General features: G+C 37.5%; 1 protein-coding gene across 2 annotated transcripts in view; it reads right to left on the reverse strand.

Moving 5' to 3' along the window:
• LOC131164440 (uncharacterized) overlaps positions 1-20799 on the reverse strand; it is a 75965-nt gene that overhangs the window by 40827 nt on the left and 14339 nt on the right. The window lies entirely within an intron of this gene.

A 20799-nucleotide genomic window follows, 5' to 3' on the forward strand; every position in this document is an offset into this window, starting at 1 on the left:
CTATAAAGAGGGAAAAGTATCTAATAAGAAAAAGAAGGCGTTTAAGATAAGGAAGAAAGAAGTGCAATATGAAATCTTGAATGACAAGCTATACAAGAGGTCCTTCACCCTGCCTACCTCATGTGCCTACGACCCTCCGAGGATAGCTACATCTTTTGAGAAGTCTATAAAAGAATTATAGAGGTCATTAGGCGGCAAGGCTTTAACCGAAAAAGCTTTATTGGCCTACAATGCAGAAATATGCCCATAGGCTCATCAAGAAATGCAATAGACGCCAGCATTGGGTAGATACCTTGAAAGGCCTACCCCAAGCTAACCCCACTCGCCATCCCTTGGTTATTTGCACAATGGGGGTTGGACCTCCTGAATCAGCTTCCCAAGGCAGTACGAAAAAGGAAATTCCAAATGTGGTGCTGATTACTTCATCAAATGGGCCTTGGAAAACATCAACAAAAAAGGTCACCACCTCTTTCTTTTGGAGTTTGGCAGGGTACCAAGTCATCATGATAAATAATGGACAGCAGTTTGAGGAGGGTTTCAAAGCTTTCGGGGCTAGGGAATCAGATGTGATAATCCCCAATAGGCCATCCCCAATGCAACAGTCAATTTGAGAACATAAACATGATCATCCTCGAAGGCCTCTAAGCTTTCCTATAAAACGGCCCTGACACGTGGCTAGACCTTCTAATTACATCACGGCAGTCTCATCAACGGCAATACTAATAACAAGGGAATGGTAGGTCAGGTGGAAAAAATGAAACAGACCACAAAACTAGTAAGGGACGAGGAAGAAAGCCTAATCACATGAGTCAAGGTCTTCCATGTTCCACCTTGTATCCCCCTCGAATCAAGCTCAGGAAAAAATTGAGGATGAGCTAACCTACAGCTATCCCATAGTAGTGAAGGACCTCAACCAAGAAAGGATCCAGGGAATGATGAGGACTTTATTTAAAGAAATCCTCATAGTGGGAGATCTCCCCAGGTCGGCATGGATGAGCTCCGCCCCTAGACCTAGAAAGATGAAGCACGACATTACCCAGGATGTGGTAGGTGGAACTCAACTTCTCAAGTGATTCAGTAAAACAACGTCCGCAGCATTGATAATCATACCCATTAATCCATGATAAATATAAATTAATTTTATAAATTGCATGATTGTTTGCATTTTCTTTTGTTTTGAATAAGTATGTACTTAGTATATTGCATGTTGATTAAGAGGGAATTAGTGTGTACTCTTTAGGTTAATAGATATTGAAATTTTATTAAATTTATTAGAGCCAGGAGGGGGTTGGATGAAATGAAAGTATGAGAGTTCATGTTATAATAGGACTGAATTGATAAGTAGAATATTTGTTGTATATGAAGTGGGTAAATGTAAATGCTGTTCTGGTTGGTTATGGAATACATAAATGTTTTTTGTTTTTTGAACAAATGAAACTTTCCTAGCATAATATTTGTACTCGGTGGCTTTTGCAAAATTATTTCTTTCATAGGCCTTGTGCCGCCTTTAGATATTTGGATGGAGTCACAGCCGGTCATGCACCAAAGATATACGTGACACCAGCTGCCCCTAAGAGGAGGAGGTTGAGACCTAGAATAAGATACCTCAGCACATCCCCTATACAGCTCCACGAAGCACAGGAGTGTAGCAGTCTTGGCTCATCTGATGAGGTATTGTCAGCCTTGTCCCATTGGGCCTCACAATTTTTCCAATAAAAGCCACCTCCCAAGGTTGAATCCAAAACCATCCGTACATAGCTAAGATATCCTGAGTGCCTGAAGTAGGATCATGACATGCTTTCCTATCCGATCTGCATAGCATGGTTTTAAATCACGGTAGCGGGTAGCGTAACGTAACGGTAACGGGTGTAACGGGAAGCAGGAGTAGCGGATGTTACATAACGGGAAGCGGGTGTAACGGTCGTGAATTTTTTTGAAGCACGCACAACCTTGTACATATTAGCGTACTTGCATGTTTTAAGCTTTTAGCTATTCTTAGAAAGGGTTTTAGTGTATTTTGGACCCTTTAGTTCGAGTAACTAAGTTATTTGGTAAGGGCAACAAGTTTACATTTGTTTTAAACCATCATTAATAGAAAATTACGTGTGTGCACGTATTTATACTTCTCATTGTTCTTATCTGTGATAAATTTTTATGTGTGTTTAATGAATTAATAAAATAAAATACATTATGCACTCCATTAATCTATTAGTCACATAAGACATACGAATAATATAAATATAAAATAGCTAGAAAAGAAAGAAGGTTGAAGTTGAAAAATAAAGAACATAAATATCACATTACTAATATTATTTAAAAAAAAAAAATTTTCTAACAAGTTAGTATTTTGAAATTGTTAATTAATGCATCTATTGTGAGTATTTAAAGAAATAGTAAATTTTGTATCATTGTCATCCTCATTATAATCTTTTCCCCCTCTTGTCACTTGGTATATTGAGAATGATATATGAAAGAGAGAGAAAAAGTGAGAAGAAAAAGTAAAAAATAAAATATTTTTTTGGTGTAACAGTCCTGTAGCGGTTACGTAACAGTCGTAGCAGCCTTTACGTAACGGTCGCGGTCCGTAACGGCCGCTACAGTCGTGATTTTTCTTCCCACCAATTTCGCAGTGTGTAACGGTATCGGTAACCCAAAAAACCTTTATGTAACGGCGTTACGTAACAGTCGCGGCCTTTATTTAAAACCATGCTGCATAGTAATCAGAGCAACCCACACCTCCATGTGGACCTACACCTCTGCAAAATCCACCCACATGGCAGTAATTCCAGGGTAGCTCTGATACCAAATATACCGAAGGGTCATGCCACACTAGTTGCAACACGCAAGCTTAACAAGTCAGCCAAAAGCGATTTCACTGCATCAAGTTCCTAAGGATAACAAAAACTAAGTTGTAGTTAGCAGTAAGCTAACATGAAAGTAAGCACAAGCCACATAGTAAACCATAGAACAATTTTATTTATCACCAACATAGGCAACATGTGTTTAGCAAGGGAAGCAAGTAGACCAAACACCCTTACAATAGCTAGTGAGTTTTACAAATTGATGAACACCAATCTACCAAGCTTTATAGGCAATTCCTACTATACCACAGGAAAACATCACTTTGACCAAGGAGTCATACTTGTCTTTTTCACCAAAGTATTATCCTACTCAAAGGATAAAAACTAAACGAGCATTTACACATGGTTACCTACTTGATGCACAAGGCAAGAAAATACCTTGAACAAGTCTGGCTTGTGACCAAGGTCTTGAATTTTGATTTTGACTAAACTTTCAAGGCTACAAAAATATAACAAAAAATTCTATAGAAATTTCAATATCGAAGTCAATTTTGATTTTAAAAAATGATGGGAATTGCTAGTAGAGCATAGAATTCTTTTTATCAAACTCTAGAAATTGTCAATAAACATAATAATGCAAGTTTTAGAACTCAAATATTATAAATAAAATACATCAATGACATGAATGTGGTGCACAAGGTGCAACAAGTGTAATATAGTCATCTTCTTGAACATATTCAATTGAAATCCATAAATTAGTTAAATATTATTTATTATACAAATAATAATAATTTAAATATAATTGACCAAATAAAATGTTGTGGCTAATATATAACTTTATTTTTCCATACAATTTTGAAAGCATGAAAGCTATCATTCATATCCTTCTTGCAAGAATCCTTAGTTTCAATAAAAATAAAAATAAAAGAAATTAGTTCAAGGAATTTCTATTTGAGTTTCAAATCACAATTTTAAGTTCAAGGAATTTTTATTTTATAATTAAAATTTTTCTAAATTTCGTGATTTCAATAAATTTCAAATGATTCAAGGAATTTTGACAACAATTTTGCTAGATCGGAATTGAATGCCATTTCAACCTCAAGGGTGGTGCAAATTGGAAATTTCGGCAGAAATTTCAATAATTTTGCAAAAATTTAAAACGATGCTTGTGATGCTGAACTCTAGTTAGGTCGCATGGCCCAAAGGTCCAACTACTAGACATCATAAGCAATCTCACCCCCTACTCATGAAAAAAGGGCAAAAAGGAAAAGAGAACCTCAAAGGAAGTAGAAAGATTTAGGGAGAAAAGGGTCCCAGGCTAAAAATAGAAAAACACAAAATCAAGGGTAAAACTAGAAATCATGGAGCCAAATGCCCAAAATAAAAGGGGGAGCCAAGACCTCACAAAAACAAAACAAGGCAAAACGGACGTCCAAAACAACCCTCGAGGAAGATTAGGTAGTATAAAGTTGTATTGAATGTTAATAAAAGACAATCAAAGCGATGCAGATGGTCACAAGGGACTCTTTAAGGGAAGTTCCAAAGGAGAGAAAAGCAACAACAACTACAATAATAAGCCTTAAGTCCCACTATTTGGGGTCGTCTATATGAATCCTTTTCAACCAAAGCAAGGGATTAAGAGCATTTTTTCCGCTAACTTAAGAGTTATTAAATCCTTCCTCACTATTTCATTCCAAGTTATTTTAGGTATACCTCTTTTTCTTCTAGTACCATTCACAACGACTAGCTCGCTCCTCCACATAGTGCGCTACTTGGCCTACGTTTCTATTAAGAATTGATTAAAATGAATGGCCTAACTCGAAGATGGGTCTCTCCCTCTATTTATAATACAAATTAAATACATTCTAACGACAATAATATCCTAACTCTCACTAATTAACATACTAACACACTCAATAACAATAATACTAAAAGACATATATAGCCTTCAATACTACCCCTCAAGCAGGAGCATAAATGTCACAAGCTTCTAGCTTGTTACAAATAAATGTAACACGAGCACTCCCTAACGCTTTAGTAAACAAATCTGAAAGTTGCATGTCCGCTCATGAAAGACCGGGTTGGAGGTAAAGTCCAATGGCAAGTAGTAGCCAAGGAGATGAACAAGCGTACGTAAATTTGGCAATCGGAGAAAAAGTATAAGAATAATCCAAACCATACACCTAAGTGTATCCCTTAGCAACAAGATGGGCCTTTAAACGAGCCACAGAACCATCAGGGTTGACTTTCACAGTGTAAACCCAGCGACAACCAACCACAGACTTGTCAAGAGGAGGAGGTACCAAGTCCCAAGTACCATTGTCATGTAAAGCATTCATCTCTTCAACCATAGCATCTCTTCGCCCTGAATGGGCTAAGGCTTCTTAAACAAATTTAGGAAGGTTAGTAGATGATAGAGCAATGACAAAACAATAATAGGAGGGTCATAAGGAGCCAGAAGAAATATAGATGGAAATGGCATGTTGAGTACATGTGCGTTTAGCTTTCTGAACAGCAATAGGAGGATCAACATCATGGGAAGTATGATCATTAGACGAGAAAACCAAAGGTGTGGCAGTAGAAGCTAGATGGGACTCTCTTTGTTGGAGCCGCCGTCATAAATACACCTGCAAATTAGGATGATCAAGACAATGAGAAGGACTTGGACTACACGGAGAATCAGATGGTTGGTTGGGCAAGGGCAGCAACGTAGAATCTGTAAGATTAGGCAAAGGAAGAGACTCATTGAGCTCATAAGTGCTCAATGGCTGGGTGTAGTAAGTTGTAGACTCAAAGAAGGTAACATTGACAAAAACAAAAAGCATTGCAGCACGAGACTATAACAACGATATCCCTTTTAAGTATATGAGTTAGCCCAAAAAGACACATTTTATACCACAAGGATCCAACTGTTCACCTCGGGAGTTAGTTGATGGATAAAGGACACACACCTAAATATACGAGGAGGAATAGAAAATAAAGGTGAATTACAAAAGAGAATGGAGTAGGGAATTTTACCACTAGGAACAGCGGATTCCATTATGTTGATCAAATAACAAGCAGCAAGTACAAAATCACTCCAAAACACTTTAGGTACATACATTTGATAAACTAAAGTGCGAGTGATTTCAAGAAGAAGTCTATTTTGTCGCTTTGCAACCCCATTTTTTTAGGAGTGTGGGCACAAAATGATTGATGAGCATACTAAACTAAGTCATATAAGTAGTGAATTGTGTACTGAAAAACTCTTTAACGTTGTCACTTTGAAGTATTTGAACTGACAAACCAAATTGAATCTTTATTTTAGAACAAAAGGCACAAAATACATGAAATAACTTAGAACAATCTTTTATTAAATATAACCAAGCCATTATTGAATAATCATCCACAAAGGTTACAAAGTACCGAAAACCCAACTTGCACATGACCCTACTAGGACCTCAAGCATCTAAATGAACTAGCATAAAAGAGCCTGCAGCCCGTTTATTGACTTGGGAAGCGAAAGAAGCACGATGGTGCTTTCGACACTGACAAGACTCACAATCGAGACTAGACATAAAACTCAAACTAGGAACAAGACGTTTTAATATTACAAATGAAGGATGACCCATGACAATGAATTTGGAAAGGTGTAGCAGCAGCCATGCAAGCAGTAGAAGGAGATAGTAGCTCAAAGTGATAGAGCCCACCAGCTTCACGGCCTCCATCAATCATCTTCCTTGTCTTCAAATCCTGAATAACCACAGAATTAGGAAAGAATGTTACTAAACAATTCATGGATTTAGTAATTTTGCTAACGGACATTAGATTGAGAGGAAATTTAGAAATATATAAAACTGAAAGAAAAGAAATAGAAGAATTGGGATTTACAATCCCAATCCCCTTGACTACAGTAGTGGATCCATATACAAAAGTAACACAAGGTAAATTTGTAGGATATTGAAGAGTGGAGAAGAAGCTAGGTATACCTGTGGTATGATCAGTCGCAATGGAGTCTATGACCCAAGGACTACGACAAGAAGTACTGGATAACAAGCATACTGTGTGATTACCTGTTTGGGCAAGAGATGCAATGGGAAGAGAATCTTGTTGTGACTAGGTGTGAGCATTCGATCAATTCAATTAATTCAGCTAATTAACCAAATTAACAGAAAAATTTCAATTAAAAAATCTCATTAACCGAACCAACCAAAATTCCATATTTAACCGATCTCAAAACCGACTGAACTGAATTTTGGTTAAATCGGTTAACTGATTTTAACCGATTTAATATTTTAATATATATAAAATATAAATAATATATTATATATATAATTTAATATATATATAATATATAATAAATAAATACAAATTTAGTACATATATAATATATATAATATTTTAATATAATATATATATAATTTTTTAATATAAATAGATATAATTATTTATTATTAATTTATACTTTCAGTCAATTCAATTAACCGAACCCAAAAACCAAACCAAAAATCGAAAACCAAAATTCAAAGAAAATGAAAACCTAATCGAACTAAATAATTTTTTACCAAACCAAACCGACCAAATTTACTCAGTTAATTTGATTTTAACCGAATTATGCTCACCACTAGTTGTGACGTTTGATATTGCTAGAACTTCGAATCATGGTCTTAAATTTCCACGAAATGGTCGAAATTTCCAGTTTCCGCCACCCTCAAAATCGAAATGGCAGTCGATTTCCGTCTTGCATAATTTCCATCGAAATCAACGAATGATCCCAAAATTTATCGAAATCTCGAAATTTCAGCGAAACTTGTCGAAATTTTAACTATACAATGAAATTTCCTTGAAATTCAAATAAGAGATTTATAAGTGAAGTGCAATTTCTCTCTTAATTAATTTTATTTTTTTTATTGAACAAAATATTACTACAAATGCTTTTGAAATTATATGAAAAAATAAACTTACAGTAACATTCTATTTAACCATTTATGTCTAAATTATCATTATTTGTATAAAAAATAATATTTAAATGATTTATGAATTTCATTTGTATTAGCTAAATATGTTTGTTGCACATTATCTTACAAATATGCTTGATACACGTACTACAAACTATATTACAACTTTTCCACCTCATACACAACATAGATGTATTTAACTTGTAATATATTAGTCCTAAAACTTACATTATTATGTTTGTTAACCATTTCTAAAGTTTCACAAAAATTCCATGTTTTACTACTGATTTCCGTCATTTTTTCAAATTGAAATCGAAATTGACATCGAAATCAATGGAAATTTCTGTACTTTTGGAGCTTCGAAACTTGAGTCAAAATCAAAATTTAAGACCTTGTTGGAATACTCTTCCTCTGACATAGAGAGAGTATGTTGCCCCCCACTCAACCCCAAAGGTGAGGAGTCAATGGTGGCGGCTGCATTGGCTGCCCCTAAAGGTGTGAAGTCAATGGTGGCTGCATTTGCAACACATGAAGGTCTACCGTGAAGATCCCAACACTACTCGATAGTATGATTATTCCATCCACAATTAGTGCACTTGCGAGGAGTGCCTCCCCCTCTTCCATCTCTACCACGACGACTAATTGAACCACCATGATAACTTTTGCAATTATTTGGTAGAGAACTAGAATCACTCTGTGTAGCAAAGGTCTTCCTCTCATAGCCAAATGCAAGAGCCGGAGAATGTGTGCTGAAAGAAGCACGAAGGAGACAAGAATAAACATCAGCAAATGATGGCAGTTCGACACTACTAAGTATATGGGGCCAACCTACCTCAAACTCAGGTCTCAAGCCTGCTAGAACATGAAGAACCATCATCTGCTCCCTTTACTTTTGCATCACACAAACATCGGCAGTTACAGGTTGCACGACGTTAAGCTCCTCATGATCAATAATTTACAATGCTCCTATCTCCTTGATGCAACTGAAAGTACTCTTGGGATGAATCACACAAACGTGTAATGTTACTGGAGTATAGAAGTTTGACATAATCCCAAATCTCCTTACACGTGTCTAGATGCATACACAACCATGCATTCTATGGCTCCATCAAATTCCTTAAAAGGGAAACAATCAAGGCATCTTCCTAAACCCAGACATCTTTTCTCTTCTCATCAGAAAAATCAAATTGGAGCAAGTGCTCATATTTCCCTACTCCTGCTAAATAAATCCAAACAACTTTAGTTGAACATAGTTCTTTCCTTCCAAATCTTGAGTAGTTATTTGCAGCTGCGATGTAGGAAAAAAAAATTTGAGATTCATAGATTCCATCCCAAAACTCACAAATCAGCCATAACACCAAAAACAAGAACAATCAAAACTAATTGGGGCAATCACAAACTATGTGAAGCACCGCGCAACAACAGACAAGGTGAACAACTCACTAATAGATACAATGATCAGCAACCACACCAAAAACAAGAACAATGAATAGCACTGCCACAGCCTGCCACAGCTCCCAAAAACTCACAAGGAAACCTTCACAGATCCTAAACAAAAATTAATGAATACCGCAAGTGCATGGTCGAAAATGTTGAATTTTAGAGCAAAAAACTGGTCTAACAGCTTGATAATATAGTCTAAAGAAGGAGTTAGAGCATGGTACAAGGGAAAAAAAAAGTGGCCGGAACTTCACTCGTGCGCTGGCGCGTGGGGTCGGCCTTGCCTGCATTCAGCCGGAGCGTGGGGACACATGTAGTGCCCTCCGGCGATGGGGTTTTGTGGGGTAGGTCGTCGGGGGGGTTTGATTATGGATGTATGAGCAGTTTTGTGATTTAGTATGGGATGGAGGTGGATTTGGGATTTTGGGAAGAACAGCTGCAGGAATGGTGTTTTCCGACGACAGCTGAGGGAAATAGGGTTTAGATAGGATCATGCTCTAATACTATGTTAAGATTTGATTAAAATGAATTACCTAACTTGGAGATAGGTCTCTCCCTCTATTTATAACACAATTTAAATACATTCTAATGACAATAATACCTTTACTAACTCTCAGTAATTAACATACTTAAACACTCAATTATAATAATAATACTAAAAGACACATATAACCTCTAATAGTTTCAAATACCCAAACCATCAACACCCCCCCCCCCCAATCTTATCTTTTGCCTATGCAATGCCTAACTTATTGCGAATATGTTCATTACTTAATTTATCCTTTAATATTATACCACTCATCCACTTTAACATGCACATTTTGACCACTTATTGACTGTGTCTTCTCTTAGTTGCCCAACATTCTAATCCATAAAGCATTGTTCATTGTATAATTGTTGTATATAACGTTTTTTTAATTTTAATGGGATTCTACAATTGCACAGCACACCCGACCTGCTCGTCCATTTTACCCAACCTGCTATAACTCTATGTACTACATCCTCTTTAATTTCTCTCTCCAATTGTATAATAGATCCAAGATATCAAAATTTATTAGTGTTGTTGATTTCTTGATTATCAAAGTTAATCGTGTCTTCAATATCCCTCCTTACATGGGTGAAATTACATTTCATACATTCTAACTTATTTCTACTTATCCTAAAGCCTCTAGACTCTAAAGTTGTTATCCAAAGTTTTAAATTAGATTCTACCCCACTCTTACTTTTATGAATTAAAACAATATCATCTGCGAACAGCATAGACCATGGAATCTCATTTTGGATATTCCTAGTAAGTTCAATAATAACTAAAGCAAACAGATAGGGGCTCAAAGTAGAACATTGATGTACACCTATTGTTATTGGAAATTCTCTAGACTCTCCTCCTGCAGTCCTAACACTAGTTGTTGCTTTATCATACATATCCTAAATGACATTAGTATATTCGTTGTATACCCCATTCTTTTCTAAAACCCACCACGGAACTTCCCTAGATACTCAATCGTATGCTTTCTCATGCTTTCTCAAAGTGAATAACACCACATACAAGTCCCTCCTTTTCCCCAAAACTTTTAGCTAAGTGGTTATAGTGTTTTTCCTTAGAAGATAACTCCCTCTATAGCATGATTAGAAGCAAGAATGGGGTGGGTGAGAGTGGGTGGGGTACCAATATTAGTTTACAATGTTCATTAGAGAGCCCATGGAGATCTATTTCTCAAATTTATCTCTATTTACACCTCACATTAAATTTGTGGTGAGGATGGGTTCTCGGATTTGATTTTAGAAAAATTCGTGGTAGGGGAATGATAATATAGCCACATCTTTTCCTCATCTCTTTCATTTGAGCTCAGTACAAGATAATATGATTTCATTCGTTGTGGTTGACTCGGGTAGCCCTCTAGTTGCATGGAACTTTCATATTAGAATATCTCTTAACAATAGAGAATTGTTGGAACTTCCATCCTTGCTGTCGTTATTGAACAATTGTCATCTTTCTTGTCTTGGGTTTTGGATCATTCATGGTCATGGGTGTATTCTTGTAATATTTTTTTGAGTTTTTGAACCGTTCTAATTCCTATTTTCCCCTATATTCATCTATTTGGAAGGAAAAATCTAACCCAAAAATTAAGGCATCCATATGGCTGATTGTGATTGTTAAAGCTTGACATGCATTGTTGGCCCATAACCTAACAGCTTAAGCTTTTGGGAAAAAAGACAATCTAACATGGTATCAGAGCTGGTTACCAGGAGCTCCTGGGTTCTAGTCTTATTGCCCGCATTTACTATGTGGTATTTAAAAAAAATTATTGTGTTCCCTACCATGGGTGCTATTTATCGTGTGTTTATCTTTCCACATGTTGTTGGGCTGCACATGCAGAGGAGTGTTAAAGATATGCATTGTTGGCCTACGACCTAACAACATAAGCTTTTAGGTAAAGTGGTAATCTAACATTGATTAATAAAATCAACACCAATAACTTGTTGCAAATCAAGAGACCTTTGAAGGCCTTATCTCTAGATGTGTGCGTGCTATGCTACTTGAATTCTAAAACAACACCTCATGTATTTTTACACAGTAACTATGCATGGAGAATTTGGAATAATTTATTTGGTGTGATGGGAGAATCTTGGGACTGGCCGACTTCGGTGGAGGAATTGTTGTCTATTTCTTTTAAGGGTTTCCAGAGAAGGAAGGAGAGGGTTGCACTATGGAAATGCAGTATTTTTGCAGTGTTGTGAGGATTAAAATTGGAGTGCAATGCACAGATTGTTTCATGGAGAAAATTGAATTGGCAGCTAGTTTGAGAGAAGGTTCATTATCTAGCTTCTTTATGGTCTGTTGATTTCAGTTGCTTTAAAGGAGTTAGTTATTCAGAGGTTGATCGAGATGCAGGAACCTTTTGCTCTGATTATCATGTTTTTTTCCCAGTTTTTGTCTTTTTAGCTTATTTTTCTAGATTTTTCTAGAACTTTTTATGAGAGAAGCCTTTTTCTCTTTTTTGTAAATTCTTATCTTATCAATGAAATGTCTTCTTTTGCTATCAAAAAACAAAAAAAAAACTGTTATTATTTTTTGTTCAATTACCTTTTTCCACAATTCCATCGTATGATTCATAAGTTTAATTCCGTGATAGTTTTTGCAATTTTGAATATCACCTTTGTTTTTGCAAATTTATTAACGTGTTTTTCCTCCATTCCTCTTGCATTTTCCTTAGTTTTTATAATACTGTTGAATAGATTAGTTAACTATATACCTCCTTTATCTCCTAGACATTTCCAACCTTCAATTAGGATGTTATCTGGTCCTATAGATTTCCCACTTTTTATCTTTTTCAAAGCCATCTTAACTTTAATGACACTAATTTTGCGAATAAATAACATATTTTTAGTCTTTTCCTCATTTGTCACTGCTAAGTTTAAGCTTTCAATTTGGTTTTCATTAAACAACATATTAAAGTATTTTCGCCACCTCTCTTTTATGACTTCTTCTATCAAGACATTTTCATTCTCATCCTTTATACATTTTACATTCCCTAAATCTTTGCACTATCTTTCTCTAGCTATAGCTAGCTTATATATGTCTCTTTCCCCTTCTTTTGTATCTAATTAAGCACAAAAATTATCTAAAGCTTTATGTTTAGCTTCAGTAATAACCTTTTTTGCGTCATCTTGTCTCTTCATACTTTTCAAAGTTTTCTATATTTCTACGCTTTTGTCATGTTTTATACCAAATTTATTTTGTCTTTACTGCTTTTGTCACCTAAAATCTCTTTTATTATCTTTTTAACAAAGCTAGCCATTCGATTTGACAAAGTAGGAAAGAAAAGCAACAAAATGCAAAAATTCTAAAAAGGAGGAGGGTAAGAGATATGTATATAGGGACTTTTACACCCTAGAGGGCCATTCCAGCCATAAATTCCCTTTGTGGGGGAAACATGGTGATAGGTACGAACCAATGCATAAACAACATATGGCCATTCAAAAATCATCAAAAAGGTGCACCTATAGATGCCTAGGGAAGGGTGCATTGCCTTGGGAAGCAAAGCAAAAAATAGAAGGGCATGCACGAGCACCTTAGAAGTTGGAATGGCACATGAGTAATGTCAAATCACACCAATAACTAAGAGCCAAATCAATTATCACCCACCCTAGTGCACCTCCAAGTGAGGGAGTAGGAGGCATGTATCTCAAAGGTGAACAGACCAAGTTAGCCACATGTCCACCACATGACTGTATGAATCGAGATCCCAGGGAGGTCTAGTAAGCAACATGCTAAGCATGTGACAGGAGCACCTCTCTAGAGCAGTTAGGTCAGCTAAGTGCTAACCACATGACCAAGGGTACCTCCTCTCCAAGGTTGAGCAAGTAAGGTTAGCAACCTGCTAACCATGACCACCACATATCTAAGGAAACCTCCTCACCAAGAAAGAGCAAGTCACATAAGCCACGTGCTACCAGCACAACCTAATAAGGCACCATGGAGATATGGTTGGTCATGTCAAGGGAACAGCAAACAGCAAAAGATTTCTTTCCTTATTTCAGCTGACAATTATTTCCTTATTTCTCCATTCATTATTTTGTACAGTTAGCATATATTTAGTTTACAAGTATAGGGCTTGACAGATTATAGTTTACATATATAGGGTTGGAATCATGCTAGAACTTATTTACTTTCCATGTATAGCATTCTTCTAAAGTCTATATATAATATACAGAACTCAAGGCCAAACCATTCAGCCATTCACACAATACAGCTTGCCGACTGCTAATTTTTTTCCCATTTGAATTTTGTTTTTTTGTCTTCTCGGTTTCGGAGGTGTCTCTCGTTTCCATGGTTGTTGTGGTTTTATTCTCTTATGGAATTGTTTGATTCTCTACCTTTCGGTACTTTTGTGGCTAAGTGGCTGTTAGAATAGTTTTCTGTTGCTATTCTGGTTCTTCTCTGTCCTTGTGATTCTTGGCACAGCAGGTTTCATGGGTTGCAATTTATTTTAATTCAGGCAGGTCGATCGGAACAGCTTTCTATTGTTGCTTCTGGTGCTCCTCTGTCCTTGTGATTCTCAGCACAACAGGTTTCTTGGTTCAAAATTTATTTTTTAGTGCAGGAAGGTTGATCTTGGTTCTTTCTGTTGCTGTTTCTGGTGCTTCTCAATCATTGTGATTCTCAGCACAGCAGGTTGATCTTGGTTTTCTTTGTACCTGCGTTGATTTATTTTTGGGCTTCTTGATTTTCTCCTTTATTTAGCATGGAGTCCGCACCTGTGTGTGCCAAGTTTACAGGCAACAATTATTCTACGTGGACTTTTCAATTTGAACTTTTCCTAAAGGTAAAAGATCTTTGGAGTCATATTGATGGCATGGATTGTGCACCCAATCCTAATAAATCCAAGGATTCAACAACTTGTCCTTCATAGGTTGTGCTTGATGCCAAGGATTCAGCAGCTTGTCCTTCATGGGCTATGCTTGATGCTCAGATTATGTCTTGGCTTCTTGGCTCGGTTGAGCCACATATTGTCCCCAATTGGCAACCTTATCACACCACTCAATCCATGTGGACTTATTTAAAAACAGTATATCATCAAGATAACGGTGCACGTCGTTTTCAGTTAGAGCATGCGATTGCCACGTTTCAACATGACAATCGTTCCATCCAAGACTATTATTCGGCGTTTCTGACTCTTTGGAACGAATATTCTGATCTGGTTACCGCGGATGGTCCTGTTGCCTCTCTTCCCATTATTCAACATCTTCACGAGACTAGTCGTCGTGATCAGTTTCTTATGAAACTCCGCCCCAAGTATGAATCTGTTCTCTCTTCTCTGCTGAATCGCTCTCCTGTTCCTTCTTTTGATGTTTGCTTTGGTGAGTTACTTCATGAAGAACAACGGCTTAGTTCTCAAGTTACTCTGGCACAATCTCATGGTAGTTCAGGGTCCGTCCCTATGGCATATGTTGCTCAACGACGAGGGCCGCCTGCACATTCTAGCACCTTGCAGTGTTTTTGCTGCAAAGAATTTGGGCATATCGCTGCTAATTGTTCCAAGAAATACTACTCTTATTGCAAGAAGGGTTACATTATCAAAGACTGTTGTATCCACCCGCAGAATCGTCAGGCCCATGCATTATAGACTTATGTTATTGTACCCCCCACAGTGACTTTTGCGGCACCTGACTCGTCTTCAAGTGACTCCTCTGTTCCTGCACCTTCTACAGCGAATTACTGCACACCCGAAATGGCGTAACTGATGCTAATTTCGGCATTATCGGCAATGGGGCTCCAAGGTAACAATTCTACTAAACTCTGGCATGTGGACTCGGGTACCTCTAATCACATGACAAATAATCCCACTACTTTATGTTATGTTCGGCCCTACGTTGGTCAATCTGCTATTCAGACTGGCAATGGCAGTTCTTTCCCAATAGTTGCTGTCAAAGATGCCTCTTCTAAGTACACTAAAGTGTTTCTTGCTCCTCAGCTTTCCACGAATCTTATTTTTGTTGGTCAATTAGTTGATAACAATTGTGCTGTTAATTTTTTTGGTGATGGTTGTGTTGTGCAGGACCAGGTAACGAGGGAGCAGATCGCGAAGGGGCCTAAAGTGGGGAGCTTGTTTCCACTACTTTTGCCTGTTCCAGCACTTTCTCTAGTTTCTTCTATTAAGTCTTTTGCTTGTAATAATGTTTCAGGTGTGGCATCATCGTTTAGGCCATCCCAATACTCAGATCTTATCTCATGTATTGAACTCTGGTCTACTTGGTAAATAAAAACATTCTTCTTTATCTCAAGTGTGCTTCTTGCAAACTTGGTAAAAGCAAGACTCTTCCCTTCCCTTTGCATGCTAGTAGAGCTTTTCAGTGCTTTGATCTTATCCATAGTGATGTTTGGGCACCTTCCCCGGTTAGTTCACATGAAAAATTTAAATACTATGTGTCTTTCATTGATGATCATAGCAAATTTACTTGGGTCTACTTTCTTCACTCTAAATCTGAGGTTTTTCATACTTTCAATTAGTTTTTAGCATATGTTGACAATCAATTTTCTGCTTCTATTAAGACATTAAGCACAAATTCTGGTAGTGAATATTTGTCTACTGAGTTTCAGGCATTTTTGGCTTCTAAAGGTATTATTCACCAACGTTCATGTCCGGCTACTCCCCAACAGAATGGGGTAGTCGAACGCAAAAATCGTCATCTCCTAGATGTGGTACGTACTCTCATGCTGGAATCCTCTGTTCCATCCTTGTTCTGGATTGAGGCTCTGAAAACTGCTACTTACTTGATTAATTGCTTACCTTCTCAAGTCCTACTCATGGAGTCTTCCTATTTCCGCTTATTCAACCTAGTTACAACTTACAATAACCTATGTACCTTTGGTTGTGTATGTTTTGTTCATTTACCTCCTCATGAACGACATAAATTATCTGCTTAATATGTTCGATGTGCAATCTTGGGATATAATGTGTGTCAAAAGGGATTTGTTTACTATGATCCTACATTACATCGTACACACATTTCTAGGAATGTTATTTTCTTTGAAAATCAACATTTCTTTCCTGTGTCTTTTGTACCCTCCTCTTCTACTGTAATTCTCCCCTCCTTTGAGGAGCAGTTCTTGGATCCTCATCAAGTCAATTCTCGTTTTAAACCAAGTATTTTGTATAAGCGACGCTCCCGCCCATAGTCTCTTCTGGTGGCTCATCCGATATATGATCCTACCACGCTCTAGATTCAGTTAGTTGCAGCACCTCCAGAACCTTTGGTACGTCGCTCTTCTCGAGTGTCTGTACCCTCGACTAGGTATGGGTTTCCCTCTTCCAGTTCTGGTAATTCTATTTCAGCTTTTATTGCTGCATTGTCCAATTTAGATATTCCCATATCCTACTCACACGCTGCCAAGCATGATTGTTGCCAGCAAGCTATGCAGGAAGAAATTGCCGCTCTAGAGGCCAATCACACTTGGGACATTAAGCCTTGTCCTCCCACCATTGTTCCTCTGGGTTGTAAATGGGTTTACTCAGTCAAGGTCTGATCTGATGGAAGTCTGGATCGTTACAAAACTCACCTTGTTGCACTTGGGAATAATCAAGAATATGGCGTCAATTATGAAGAGACCTTTGCTACTGTGTCTAAGTCAACTATTGTTCGTACGATTCTGGCTATTGCTGCTTCCAGCGATTGGCCACTACATCAAATGGATGTCAAGAATGTTTTTCTTCACGGGGATCTTAAAGAATGTATTTATATGAAGCCACCCCCGAGCTTGTTTCCCTCTCCGACTTCACATGTGTGTAAGCTTTGCCACTCTCTTTATGGTCTCAAACAAGCTTTGAGGGCTTGGTTTGATAAATTCCACACCACTTTATTACATTTTTTATTCAAGCAGAGCAAGTATGACACTTCATTGTTTCTTCAAAAATCAGACATGGCTATTGTTTTTCTTTTGGTTTATGTTGATGATATTGTGATTACTAGTTCCGATTCTGCTTTACTTGTTCAACTCAAGACTCATCTCTCAGAGTCTTTTCATATGAAAGATCTTGGGTCTCTCACATATTTTCTTGGTCTTGAGATGAATCATAGTCCCTCTGGTATTTCACTCAATCAACATAAGTATGCTAGTGACTTGGTGGCTACAGCTGGCCTTCAAGAGGGTACTTCTGTTGATACTCCCATGGAATTAAATTTCAAACTTCGCAAAGAGGAGGGTGACTTACTAGTTGTTCCCAGTTTATACCGAAAGTTGGTGGGTAGTCTTGTCTATCTCACCATTACTAGACCGGACATTTCTTTTGTTGTATAGCAAGTCAGCCAGTTTCTTCAGACCCCTCGTCATCTTCATTTGGCTGCTGTCCGTAGGATCATACGCTATGTTCACGGCACTTCTACCCATGGATTATTATTCCTTGCATGCAATTCTACTCGCCTTGCTGCTTATAGCGATGCTAATTGGGCTAGTTGTGCGGATACACGTCGCTCCATCACTGGTTGGTGTGTGTTCTTAGGAGATGCATTGATCTCTTGGAAGAGTAAGAAGCAAGACAGAGTTTCTAAGTCATCGACGGAATCTGAATACTGGGCCATCCTCTTGCTTGTTCTAAAATTATTTGGCTTCGAGGTTTGCTTGCTGAGCTAGATTTTTCTGAAACCGATCCTACACCTCTACATGCCAATAATACAAGTGCTATCCAAATCACGCCCAATCCTATCTATCATGAGCGCACAAAGCATTTTGAAGTCGAATGTCACTCTATCCGTGAAGCATTTGAAGCTCGTGTTATCACTCTTCCACATATTTCCACTGAATTACAAATTGTTGATATCTTCACCAAGGCTCTCACTTGTCATCGACATTGCTTCCTAAGTAGCAAATTGATGCTTGTTGATCAACCCACATCAATTTGAGGGGGGTTGTCAACGAAACAGCAAAAGATTTCTTTCCTTATTTCAGCCCACAATTATTTCCTTGTTTCTACATTCATTATTTTGTACAATTAGCATACATTTAGTTTACATGTATTGGGCTAGAATCATGCTAGAACTTATTTACTTTCCATGTATAGCATTCTTGTAAAGTCTATATATAACATACAGAACTCAAGGCCAAACCATTCGGCCATTCACACAATACTTTGACAGGTCATATGCCGAGCATGTGGTTGAGAATATTGCCAAGTGATTTGCATTTAGGGGTGGGCAAGAAAAATTGAAAAATTGAACCAAACCGCGAAACTAAACTAGATCGGACGAAAAATCTGTTAATCATATTTTTGGTCAGTTGCGGTTCAAAATTTTCATTTTTTTTCAATTATCAGTTTGGTTTCAGTTTGGCCCATTCAATAACCACAATAAACCAAAATGATATACTAAAAATACATATTTAAAAAAATACATATTATATTCAATATTATATAATATTTTAATAATTTAAATTTTAAAAAAAAAAGTTGTATTGCACTAAGATTCATGGTTAAATTTTGATTTTGAATATTTTAAATTTACATGTTCATTATTATTAAAAAGGAAAAAATATTATTACAGTAACATTAAAATTTTAAATTATACTTATAGGTATGATTCAGTTAACAATTGGATATTGATCTAAAACCAACTAGATTTCAGTTAGTCATTTTAAACGATTCGGTTTTAGTTCATATTTTCTACTGAATTGAAACTTCAGTTTAGTTAACGGGTCGGAGATATGGTTCAATTAACTAAACCATGCCCACCCCTATTTGCATTAATCAAAGGTGCTAATCCTTTGTACCAAAGGTAGTTGAGGCACAACAAGCCAACACCCGCCACATGGCATATGCCTACCAAAGACGCTACTAATCCTCCATGCCAATGATAGTGCAGGAAAAATGAGCTAGTATCGGCCACGCGACTTACACCTACGAAATTGCAAAGGCGCTAAGCTAATCCTTTGTAACAAAGACAGAGGAGGCATACCCAATACACACCACATGGCCTACACCTAAAGCCTCTACCAAACGTATGGAGGTGCAGCGAGCCAATACTTGCCTCATGGCCTAAATCTACTAGAAGCGCTGACCCCCATAGCTAAGGTAGTAGAGAGACAAGTGCCAACCAATGCTTACCACGTGGAACACATGCAAAAGGGGCTAATATAAAAAGGGAGCTCATGAACCTCACAAAGTTGGGGTTTGGAAGTGGATTGGGAAAAGTTGGGATAATTTCTTCTCTTCAATCAGCTTCATATTGGGTAATGGAGATAGCATCTTCTCCAGATGTGATATTTCGTGTAAAACATCTCATTTCACACCCAATTCCATAAACTTTTCAGCTTGGGGCAGAATAAAGATGCACAAATCCGTTTGCTTTTCCATCTTCTTTATAATGGAGCTCTATAGGATATCCATCACTCGTGGGGAATGCTTATTACTGGGAACTTGATAACTACTCTGATTTTCTGGGCAAAATTTACAGCACATGCCCCCTCTAGCAGCAATATGAGGATCTAGGTGGACCCTCACCACAAACAGCAATGTTTCAGTCAGTTCCCACCATAAGAAGTTGAGGACAAGTGCTTAAATCAGTCTCACTTTCCCTTGGAAAGGCATCTGGAGGACTCCAGCGTCCACCAAAGTTGCCTTCTTCACGTGGGAAGCTGCAAGCCGCCCTCTCCATGTGAAGCTGCTTTGACAAAAGTTCTTATATTAAGTATTTGAAACCTTCAGAAAAAGGTCCTAACTTTTGTTAATAGGCATTTGTTGTGCAAGAATGGTGCTGAATCTGTCAAACATATCCTCCTTTTTCACGGTCTATGGGGTAGGGATTTACAGAATCTAGGTTTAGCTATGATCAGGCACCAGTGGATTACTACCAGGATGGCTAAGAAGGAGGTTTGAGCCTCAAAGGGAACTCTTTCAAGCAAAGAGAAGAGGACAGCTATGTCTATGATTCCTTTTACCATCTTTTGGACCATGTGGAAAGAAAGGAACAGAAGAGTTTTTGAAGGGTCAGCCTCATCACTCACCACGCTGAAGGATGGATGGCCGACCACTCTAAATAACTGGTTCAGTGCCTTCTATAAGCTAGATACCTCTACTATTTTTTGGTTTTTTTGGAGACTACATTTTCAGTGATTCTTGTTCTTCTTT

The sequence above is a fragment of the Malania oleifera genome, chromosome 9, assembly GCF_029873635.1.
Source record: "Malania oleifera isolate guangnan ecotype guangnan chromosome 9, ASM2987363v1, whole genome shotgun sequence".
In the NCBI taxonomy this organism is placed as follows: Eukaryota; Viridiplantae; Streptophyta; class Magnoliopsida; order Santalales; family Ximeniaceae; genus Malania; species Malania oleifera.